Here is a 10,637-nt window from a genome sequence, read left to right on the forward strand (position 1 = left end):
ACTCCTTAAGTGTGGAGTGTGCATGGTGACTCCCTTCCAAACATCATAGCACAGAAAATACAGAAAGAGGGAAAGAAGAGTAACTTTATTTATTTATTTGGCCACACACATGCCTGTGGCACATGAAAGTTCCAGGGCCAGGAATCAAACCAACAACACAGCAGTGACACCAGATCCTTAACCTACTGAGGCACTAGGGAACTCCAAGAAAACTAACTTTAGAGTGGAGACAAACACTACCTCAGTCAAATGATCAAGGTCAGCACCAACAGCAATGTCATACTGATAGTATACTGTAGTCATGATACTGTGTGATGAAAATACCGCTTTACTTCTGTGATCTTCCTTCCAAAAACCTGTAACACCAGACTAATCTTTTTTTTTTTTTTTTTTGTCTTTTTAGGGCTGTACCCACGGTATATGGAGGTTCCCAGGCTAGGGGTCTATGTTCCTAGACAGATTCATTTCCGCCGTGCCACAACGGGAACTCCAACACCAGACTAATCTTAAGAAAACATCAGAGAGATTTCAAATGAGGAACAGTAGTTCTCAAAATTCTCAAGGTCACCAAAAACAAGAGCATCTAAGGAACAACTTAGAGGAGCCCAAGGAGACATAATGACTAAATGTAACATGGTCTCCTGGATGGGGTCCTGGAATAGAAAAAGGACATTAGGGACAAGTTAAAGGAATCTGAGTGAAGTTTGGACATTAATAACAGTGTGTCAATACTGGTTCATTAATTGTAAGAAAGGTACAAATGTAATATATTCATAATGGGGGAAATGGGGGTTTAGGGTATATGGGAACTCTATACTCTCTTTGTAATTTTTCTGTACATCTAAAATTGTTCTAAAATACAAAGTTAAAAAAAACCTTTCCTGACCCTACTTTAAGTGAAAGAAAAAAGGAAGCAATTGGTTTGTGCACTATTTTATGGGAGGATAAAAAAAAAAGTGAACTTGTTAAAGGAAGATAAGATGATTTGAGATTATCTCCAACTATTGAAGAGTCAGGTTTAAACCCTGATTCCCCTCCATGCAAAATTAACTATCTTTCGGCGTGGGAAGATAGCATATTGCTCAGCATAGGAAATTGGAAAGAAATATACAAAATATTGTGATATTCAATGCAAAACAGTTACTTGCAAATATGTGACAGGGATTCATCACATAAATCCTTTACTTTTAGAACTGCAATTTAATTTCCCAATTTTATTATATATAAAGGAAAGAAGTATTTGTTTATAGAAATGAATTCTTATCAATAAATGGAATTAAATGTGAATAAGGGACCCTTCTGATAGCAGGCAAAAATTGGGAAAAAATTTATTGCATAAGGTAAATGCAATGGAAAATTCATTACTTTTTTTGAAGTAACCCCACAGAGTTAATTCCTTCACGGTCCTGAAGGCTTTTGCTTTGAAATTCATTTTATTGACCTAAAGCTTAAACTGCAGGGTGACGCAGAGATAATTGACAGGAGGGAAAGAACATCACGCTAGCATTGTCACGTATGTCCTCACTCATTCCCTTGTTAAAAGATGCATTATGTAAATGTATCCACCACAGAATTTTGCTAACATTTAAAAAATTTTTTTAGTCTCTGGTAAAGTATCACCCATGTTTGTCAAAGAGAACGGGTAAAATCCATCCTTTCAAATGGTTCAGTGATTATGTCCCTACACTTTAATTTCTGCCTGAAATTCAAGCCCTCATAAAAGGTTTTAAAACCTAGAGGTAGTTTTACTTTGTACCTGGCTCATGTATATAATGTGGGTTTAGAAAAAATAAAGAATATTTAGAAGCAGGAAATAGATGTAATTAGACTCTGAGACACGTTTCTTTAGAGAAGTGCTTTTCCAAAGTTACCTTGCAGCTGCAATCTCCATCACACCAGCCAAATAAACAATCAATTATCCATCCAGTTATGTATATGTCAATCAAAACATAAAAAACACAGAGAGGGACAGGTGAAGAGTTGAAAGTAGCAACAGCATGTTAGACTATTCATTAATCAGAATCCAGATTACTCTTCAATTAAACACTGTGGAAATTACAGGTGAAGGAGTGGTCATCTACCTCTGATGGAGTGGTTAAAGTATTTCTCAATGAAACAGATTATTCCTGTGAATGGTTCTTACAGAGCATGTAAGAAAGCATCTATGCTGGAAGGAATAAAAAGTATAGTGGGCTTTTATGAAAAATAGATGCAAATGATGAATAAATTAAAAATGTCTTCAGTTTACCTTTGAGCTGATGTTATCCATACTTTAATATCAGCCTTTACTAATGGGATCCCCTGAGAATTGATTCTGTTTTAAGGCCATAGAGAGAACCCAATTAACACAGAGGACACATAAAAACTAATTTGAAAAAATGCACTATGTCCTTGGGTTTTGGAGATTTAAAAAACTAGCTTTTGGTTCTTTATTTGTAGTGTGTTTTCCTAGCATTAAAGGAAAAATAGAATCTTGTTTTATAGTCATAAAACTCTCTCATGTTTGTTCTTTTTAGTATTGATATATTCAAAGAGAAAGTAATTTGAACAAAATAAATTATGGACATGATCTCAATTGACTTTTACCTTGTGTTTCCCAGAACCCAGAGCTATCCTGCAAGCCTGTTTTCTTTTAAATCTGCACATGTACCACATAAAACAGCTCATTATAAATGAATCAGAACTGGATCATTCCAGCATATACACATTTTGGAGAAGGACTTAAAAATTAAAATCCTGGATAAAACTTTGGTCAGTTTCATTTATATTTAAACTGTAATTTGAAATGCTTTCTTACAGCAAAAGAGTAATTAAAGCTCTTTATTTTTATTTTTATTTTTTGTCTTTTTGCTCTTTATTTTTAAAAAGGGAGGGGGGATTGACTCAATGTAGGTACATGTTCAGAGTCAAAACTTAGTCATGCAAGGAGGAGAGAGCTTATTAACCAGAGGTAATCAATACAGGCATTAGGTCAAATAGCTGGGGAGTCAAGCGATTGTGCCTTTCTTGAGCACGCTTCTTCCCTCATCAAGCAGCTCATTAGTATGCAGCTGAAAATACCAGCACAGAGCATGCCAAAGCAGACAAAGAAACAACTCAAGGGAGATTTAAACCCCATGACTATACATATTCCCATAAAGTTTAAAGAACATAACTACTCACAGCAGGACAAAACCTCACAGCTTTTTCTCAGTGAAACAATCCACATGACCCCTGTAGCTAGAATGATGAGAAAATGAATTTGAAAATATGTGCAGAACAGTGCTGATATCTTTGGTCAAGAAATGAGAGCGGGAATCCCTTTCATCTTCCCAGATCTATAGCTTGTTCCTGATACAAAGCAGCCTAGTGATGTTGTGAACCGGAACATCAGACTGGAGAGGCTTGGGTTGTAGGCTTATATCCACATTTCTTAACCACGACTATTTCTCTGTATTGAAAGTAAAGCAGAAGATGGTGGCCATTATCAGAATATTGAAATTTACAGAGGCAATCTTGCTTTATGTGGATATCTTGAGAAAACGTATCATTTTTTTCTTCTTACCATTAGCAATAACAGTTATCAAGTATTGTGTGCTAATATGCACCAGGCTGTGCACTATGGGCTTTAGGTACATTATTCATCTAATCCTTACAAAAATATAAGAGGAAGACATTATGATAGACATGTTACAGATGAGGAAGCAGAGGCTTACAGGGGTTAACATTCTTTGTCACATATTTTATAGTCAGAAGGGACAGAATCTTACCAAATCCCAGGGGTGTGTGTGCATGAGTGCACATGCAAACACCCTTACATCCAACATTCTTCATTTTACAGACTTACTCCTCTGCCTCAATTCTTCACATTTTGCCAACTATATGCACACTGCGCAATAGTGGAACATGTGTTTGTTATAACTTGCTCAAATTAAAGCGTCCAGGTCTGAAAAATTAAATTACTATAGCTTGATGGTGATAGAAACATAATTGATATATGGAAATACTGATTGAAATGATTGGAAATAACCTCTGTAAAGTCAATTAATTGATTTTTGTGACATCATGACCTCACTTTTTTTTTGGCTGCATTCATGAAACACAGAAGTTCCTAAGCCAGGGATCGAATTTGAGAGGGTGAGAGGCAGCTGAGACCTGCACGGCAGCTGTGGCAATGCAGGATCCTTAGCCCACTGTGCCACAGCAGGAACTCAGCCATGATCTCATTTTTGAAGATCATTTTGCATTAATCTTTCACGCACTGACTGCAAGCAGAATGTAGCTTACATTGCTTCGCCTAAAAAACGAGCCCAACCCTGACTTGTTTTCTCCTATTTCATTTCCTTAGAATAACTCTAGATTTATTTATTTCCCTGGATTATAAAGAGAAAAGGACAAGGCATTTTTCTTGGAGGCCAAGACAATTACATTTTGAATAAGTGAATAATACAAATATGAATCAGTAAGGGCTAAGGGCTTTATTGGAGCAATAAGCAAATAATTCCCAATTCAACACGACAAAACACTTGGCTTTAGTCATCCAAGTTCGTGACTAGGTTATTTTAATCAAATTCACTACATAATGACTTGCTTGTCCTCTATTTTGCTGGCAGCATTATTAGAACAGCTATCAATAGAAATCTTGGGAAAGTTACAAAATTAGCACTGAGATATTAGAGGTTCGTGTGGAGAACCTCATTTATTCATTATACAAATGTACTTGAGTGCTTTCTGTGTAGAGACACTGTTTTAGGTGTTGAGGATATACTAGTAAACAAAACAGAATAATCCACATCCTCATGGAGCTTGCATTCTGATGAGGTAATGCATATACATAAAATACTGTATAATATTAATGCTGTGTAAAAAAGAAGTCAAACAGAGAGAAAGACAAGGAATGTTGAAAGTAAGGGAGTAACTTAGATATAGTAATTTTAGACAGAGTAGTCTGGTTAAAACATATTGGCAAATTCTTTGACACATTTTCCATGGAGAGAGGAACCATATATACGATCCCCTTGAATATGGGATAGTCTCTATGACTTGCTTGTAACCAAAAGAGTTCAATGAAATTGAAGTTGCATGATTTTTGAGGTGAGGCCATAAAAAGCAATGTGCAAAACATTCTCTGACATCAACCTCATGAATATTTTCTCAGGTTAGTCTCCCAAAGCAACAGAAATAAGAGCAAAAATAAACCAATGAGAACTAATCAAACTGAGAAGATTTTGCACAGCAAAGGAAACCAAAAAGAAAACAAAAAGACAACTTACAGAATGGGAGAAAATAGTTTCAAATGATGCAATGGACAAGGGCTTCATCTCTAGAATATACAAGTAACTTATACAACTCAACAGCAAAAAAGCCAATCATCCAATGGAAAAATGGGCAAAAGACCTGAATAGACTGTTCTCCAAGGAAGATATACAGATGGCCAACAAGCACATGAAAAAATGCTCAACATCCCTGATTATTAGAGAAATGCAAATCAAAACTACCATGAGATACCACCTCACCCCAGTCAGAATGGCCATCATTCATAAGTCCACAAATAACAAGTGCTGGAGGGGGTGTGGAGAAAAGGGAACCCTCCTGCACTCTTGGTGGGAATGTAAGCTGGTACAACCACTATGGAGAACAGTTTGGAGATACCTTAGAAATCTATACACAGAACTACCATATGACCCAGCAATCCCACTCTTGGGCATATATCTGGACAAAAGTTCCCTTGAAAAAGACACATGCATCCGCATGTTCATTGCAGCACTATTCACAGTAGCCAAGACATGGAAACAACCCAAATGTCCACTGATAGATGATTGGATTAGGAAGATGTGGTGTATATATACACAATGGAATACTACTCAGCCATAAAGAAGAACAAAATAATGCCATTTGAAGCAACATGGATGGAACTAGAGACTCTCATACTGAGTGAAATAAGTCAGAAAGAGAAAGACAAATACCATACGATATTGCTTATAACTGGAATCTAATATACAGCACAAAAGAACATTTCCACAGAAAAGAAAATCATGGACTTGGAGAATAGCCTTGTGGCTGCCTGGGGAGAGGGGGAGGGAGTGAGGGATTGGGAGCTTGGGGTTAACAGATGCAAACTATTGCTCTTGGAATGGATTTACAATGAGATCTTGCTGTGTAGCACTGAGAACTATGTCTAGATACTTACATTGCAACAGAACAATGGGAGAAAAAAGTATGTATATATGTATATGTAACTTGGTCCCCTTGTTGTACAGTGGGAAAAAAATAAAAAAATTTAAGAAAAGCAATGTGGCTTACAATAGAGTCACAAGTGTTTTCCCAAATGTACCCTAGGAGGTGCAGGAGCCTACCCCACCTTTGAGAATCACCTGTCAAGTACTTTGATTAGCTTAAGTACACTGTAGGTGATTTCTTCTTGACTTAAGTAAGGATGGTTGGTTTTTATCCACTTAGAGAAAGTATGATAAACGTGTTCCTATACATTTTTATGTACGTTGCAATCCTAGTAGAGGAGGATAAGGAAAATGTTAAAGCTGGATGCTAGTTCTTGGGGGAAACTTGTGCTCTATGTTCTCTTAATTATACTTTGTTACATATTCAGTGCTTTCTCTACCTGCCCAGTGGTCTTCTCCAATCCCATGGAGTTCAGTTTATGCTCCAGATATAGATGTGCATCTTGAAAGATGCCAAGTCCCAAGGGCACTTTCTTCTTCCTCTTACAACCAGGAAAACAGAAGTTGTTCTATGTATTTCAAGTTTGAAAGGTTTTAATGAAAAACGTACACAAACTTGGGAAGATCTGAGGGAGCATAATTCATGGAAGTGGCCAGCAAAAATCTTGGTATGAAGCACCCATATAGGTGGTTCTTCAGAACTAACTTGGAAACTTCCACAAATTAAAGCATCCCTGGAAGATGCCAACAACTACCTTAATCTGCATCAGTGAGGTGAGGAGTCCTCAAATGATCTCCCATAGAAACTCTATAAACTTTATGTTTGTTCACACAGCTCCCAAATTTCCTCAATTTCCCTTTTTTTTTTTTTTTTAAGACTCAACCCTGGAACCCAGTACAAAGAGGGCATTCTAGAAAATGCAGTTCCCATTTTCTCTTATGCAATGTACTAGGAGAAGTTAGAAGGGGGTGATGATGGACAAGTTAAAAACAGAAAATCCAGCCCACTTGCTTTATAGAGTCTTTGTGGTGATTAAATGAAGTGGTGCATATAAAGTGATGGAAGAGCATCCAACCGGAATAAATGTTGTCTATTATTAGTATTAGTATATTATTATTTGCATTTGTATGCCTGAGGAGAAAGAGGATATGATCCTGTTATGTTCTGTTATCTTTAATTGGAAGTAGAAATTTTGGCCAAAAACTCAGATTCTTTCTCTCTTAGAATTATACCTTTTCTCTTTAGCCCAGATTGAGGTTCCTTTCCGGAAGAGGATTATGAGGTACATATATACAGGAATTAAATGTAGGTCTCAGAGGAACTTAAAATACCCATCCAAAACTCTAAGCTGATATAGCTTAGGACTTTGCATACTAATTCAAAGATAAGAAAACTTTCAAGAGGCTACATAAAAGAGAAGCAGGTGGAAAATTTTAATTGGAAAATTATAATGTCATTTTTACCTGACATAGAAAATATTTCCTAGCCTCTCTTTCAAACTAACAAATACATACTTGATATAAAGTGTTTAAACTGTTCTAACATTTAATTTTTAAGTTGGGGAAACAAACAAATGTTACTTTTCAGTTATAAAGGAGAAGATAATGAATGAGTAGGTCATTTATATGAAACTGGACACTTTTTATGCCTGAGAATATATTTTATATTTCTCCATTCACATGAGGTAAGCATTAACTGTGGATTTTTTTTTAATTTTATTTTTTAGGGCCACACCCGCGGCACATGGAGGTTCCCAGGCTAGGGGCTCTAATCGGAGCTGTAGCTGCCAGTCTACACGACAGCCACAGCAAGGTGGGATCTGAGCCATGTCTGCGACCTACACCACAGCTCAGGGCAACGCTGGATCCTTAACCCACTGAGTGAGGCCAGGGATCAAACCCGCATCCTCATGGTTCCTAGTCAGATTCGTTAATCACTGAGCCACAACGGGAACTCCAACTGTGGATTTAATTTGAGCTTTCAGAATGCCTCAGTGAACACTTCATATATAATTTAAAAGTATTTGCATAATCAAGCTATGCACCAGAATTGTTCCCTCTTAGTGCTAACAAGAGCATGATCTGATATTTAGTTTGGAGAATATGACCAAAATGGTCAATATAATTGTTGCTACTTCTGCTCTTTTGAATAACTTTGTTACTTTTTAAAAGTATTCAAAGCAACCATAAAATACAATAAATGAAGACAGTTTGGGAGTTACAGGAAATTCTTCTACTTTGCTAAATGAAAGAAGAATGATGTTTTTCCTTAAGTCAGTCTCTTGTGGAATGTTCCATGTCTTTAATGGATGGAAAACATGGACTAGATTTCCTCAGTCTTCTGGGATTAACTTCATCAAGACAGTCTTAAAGATTATTCCGGGAGTTCCCGTCGTGGCGCAGTGGTTAACGAATCCGACTAGGAACCATGAGGTTGCGGGTTTGATCCCTGCCCTTGTCCAGTGGGTTAACGATCCGGCGTTGCCGTGAGCTGTGGTGTAGGTTGCAGACGCGGCTCGGATCCCGCGTTGCTGTGGCTCTGACAGCTCCGATTCAACCCCTAGCCTGGGAACCTCCATATGCCGCGGGAGCGGCCAAAGAAATAGCAACAACAACAACAAAAAAAGACAAAAGACAAAAAAAAAGTTTATTCTGTAGGCTGGACAAAGAGTCACTTTGTTGTTACTTTTCAATCTTCATAAAATATCTATATTTGATATGTAAAATAAATGTGATGCAAAATGCTGCATTTATTTTTTAATTTTTTTGTCTTTTGTCTTTTTAGGGCCGCTCTTGCATCATATGGAGTTTCCCAGGCTAGGGGTCGAATCAGAGCTGTTGCTGCCGGCCTATGCCAGAACCACAGCAATGCAGGACCCGAGCTGCATCTGCAACCTACACCACAGCTCACAGCAACACTGTATCCTTAACCCACTGAGCAAGGCCAGAGGTTCCTAGTCTGATTCGTTTCCACTGTGCCATGATGGGAACTCCTGCATTTAGTTTTAAAACTCTGAAAAATATAAAACTTTAATGTTCTTCATTCAAGTGCAGAAATATTGCTTTAAGGTAACTATATAATAAAATTGCTTATATTTAGTTCAACTGCTTTCGCAAATAATAACATTTTCAAGTTGCTGGTTACTTCTAGAGCTAAAAGAAGAGGATATTGGTGGAAAGGAATAAACATGCAGGGAACTTTACTCATTTGGTAATATCTATTTTATTAGGCTGGATCATGGGTGCATGGGTGTTTTTATTATTACATTTTTATTATATATATGCATGTGATTTTCTGTTTGAAATATTTTTATGATAAAGCTTCTGGGCTACTGGTTGTAGAATCTCTTAATTTAATACTGTTTCCTAAAGCAGTTATACTAATTAATAATAATATTTACATATTAGTGCATATTAGTTTACAAAACTGTATTTATATTTATACTGATTTATACTTCCATGGGTAGTGTATAAATGTTCCATTTGTTTGACACTTTCACCAAAATTGGGCATAATCAAACTTTAATTTTTTTGGTACCAGTTTGGAGAGGGGGAAATTATATCTCCAGATGTCCATGTAAAATGGCACATTGAATAAATGCCTTTATGTCTACTTTCCCCTCAAGTCAATTTAAACAGCAGTAAAGGATTTTTAGAGGCATGAGCCCACAAAGAAAAAGGAAATTAAAGAGAATACAATAGGAACAAAATTTTGAAATGTGTGAATGATTTCCTACCTTTACTATATGTTTGCTTTTACCTGTGAAATATTTCATTTCATATTTTTTTTTTGTTTCTAGTTGCAGCATTTTCTTTTTCACTTTAGAGAAGTTCCTTTAATACTATTTCCTAAAGCAGTTACACTAATAAAAGTTGTAAAGCTGGCTTGGTGGTGCTGAAGTCTTTTAGTTTTGCTTGTCTGTAAAGCTTTTGATTTCTCCATCACATCTGAATGACAACCTTGTTGGGTAGAGTTCTTGGTTGCAGGTTTTTCCTTTGCAGAACTTTAAATATATCTGTGCCACTACCTTCTGGCTTGCCGATTTTATGCTGAAAAGTTAGCTTATAGCCTTGTTGGAGGTCCACTGCATGTTATTTTTTACTTTTCCCTTGCTGCTTTTAATAATCTCTCTTTAATTTTTGTCATTTTAATTACTGTATGTCTTGGAGTGTTCCTCCTGTATTGGACTCTGCTTCCTGGATTTGAGTGTTTTCTTTCCCATGTTAGGGTAGTGTTCAGCTATTATGTCTTCAAATATTTCTCAGGCCCTTCTTCCTCTCTTCTCCTTCTGGGACCTTCATAATGCAAATATTAGCACACTTGATGTTGTCCCAGAGGTCTCTTAAACTGTCCTCATTTTTTAATTCTTTTTTTTTTTGTTCACCAGCAGTAACTTCCACTACTCTCTTCCAGGTCACTCTCCATTCCATTCCTCTGTATGATTTAGTTTCCTACTGATTCCTTCTAGTGTATTTTTC

Source organism: Phacochoerus africanus, chromosome X (genome assembly GCF_016906955.1).
Source record: "Phacochoerus africanus isolate WHEZ1 chromosome X, ROS_Pafr_v1, whole genome shotgun sequence".
NCBI classification, from domain to species: Eukaryota; Metazoa; Chordata; class Mammalia; order Artiodactyla; family Suidae; genus Phacochoerus; species Phacochoerus africanus.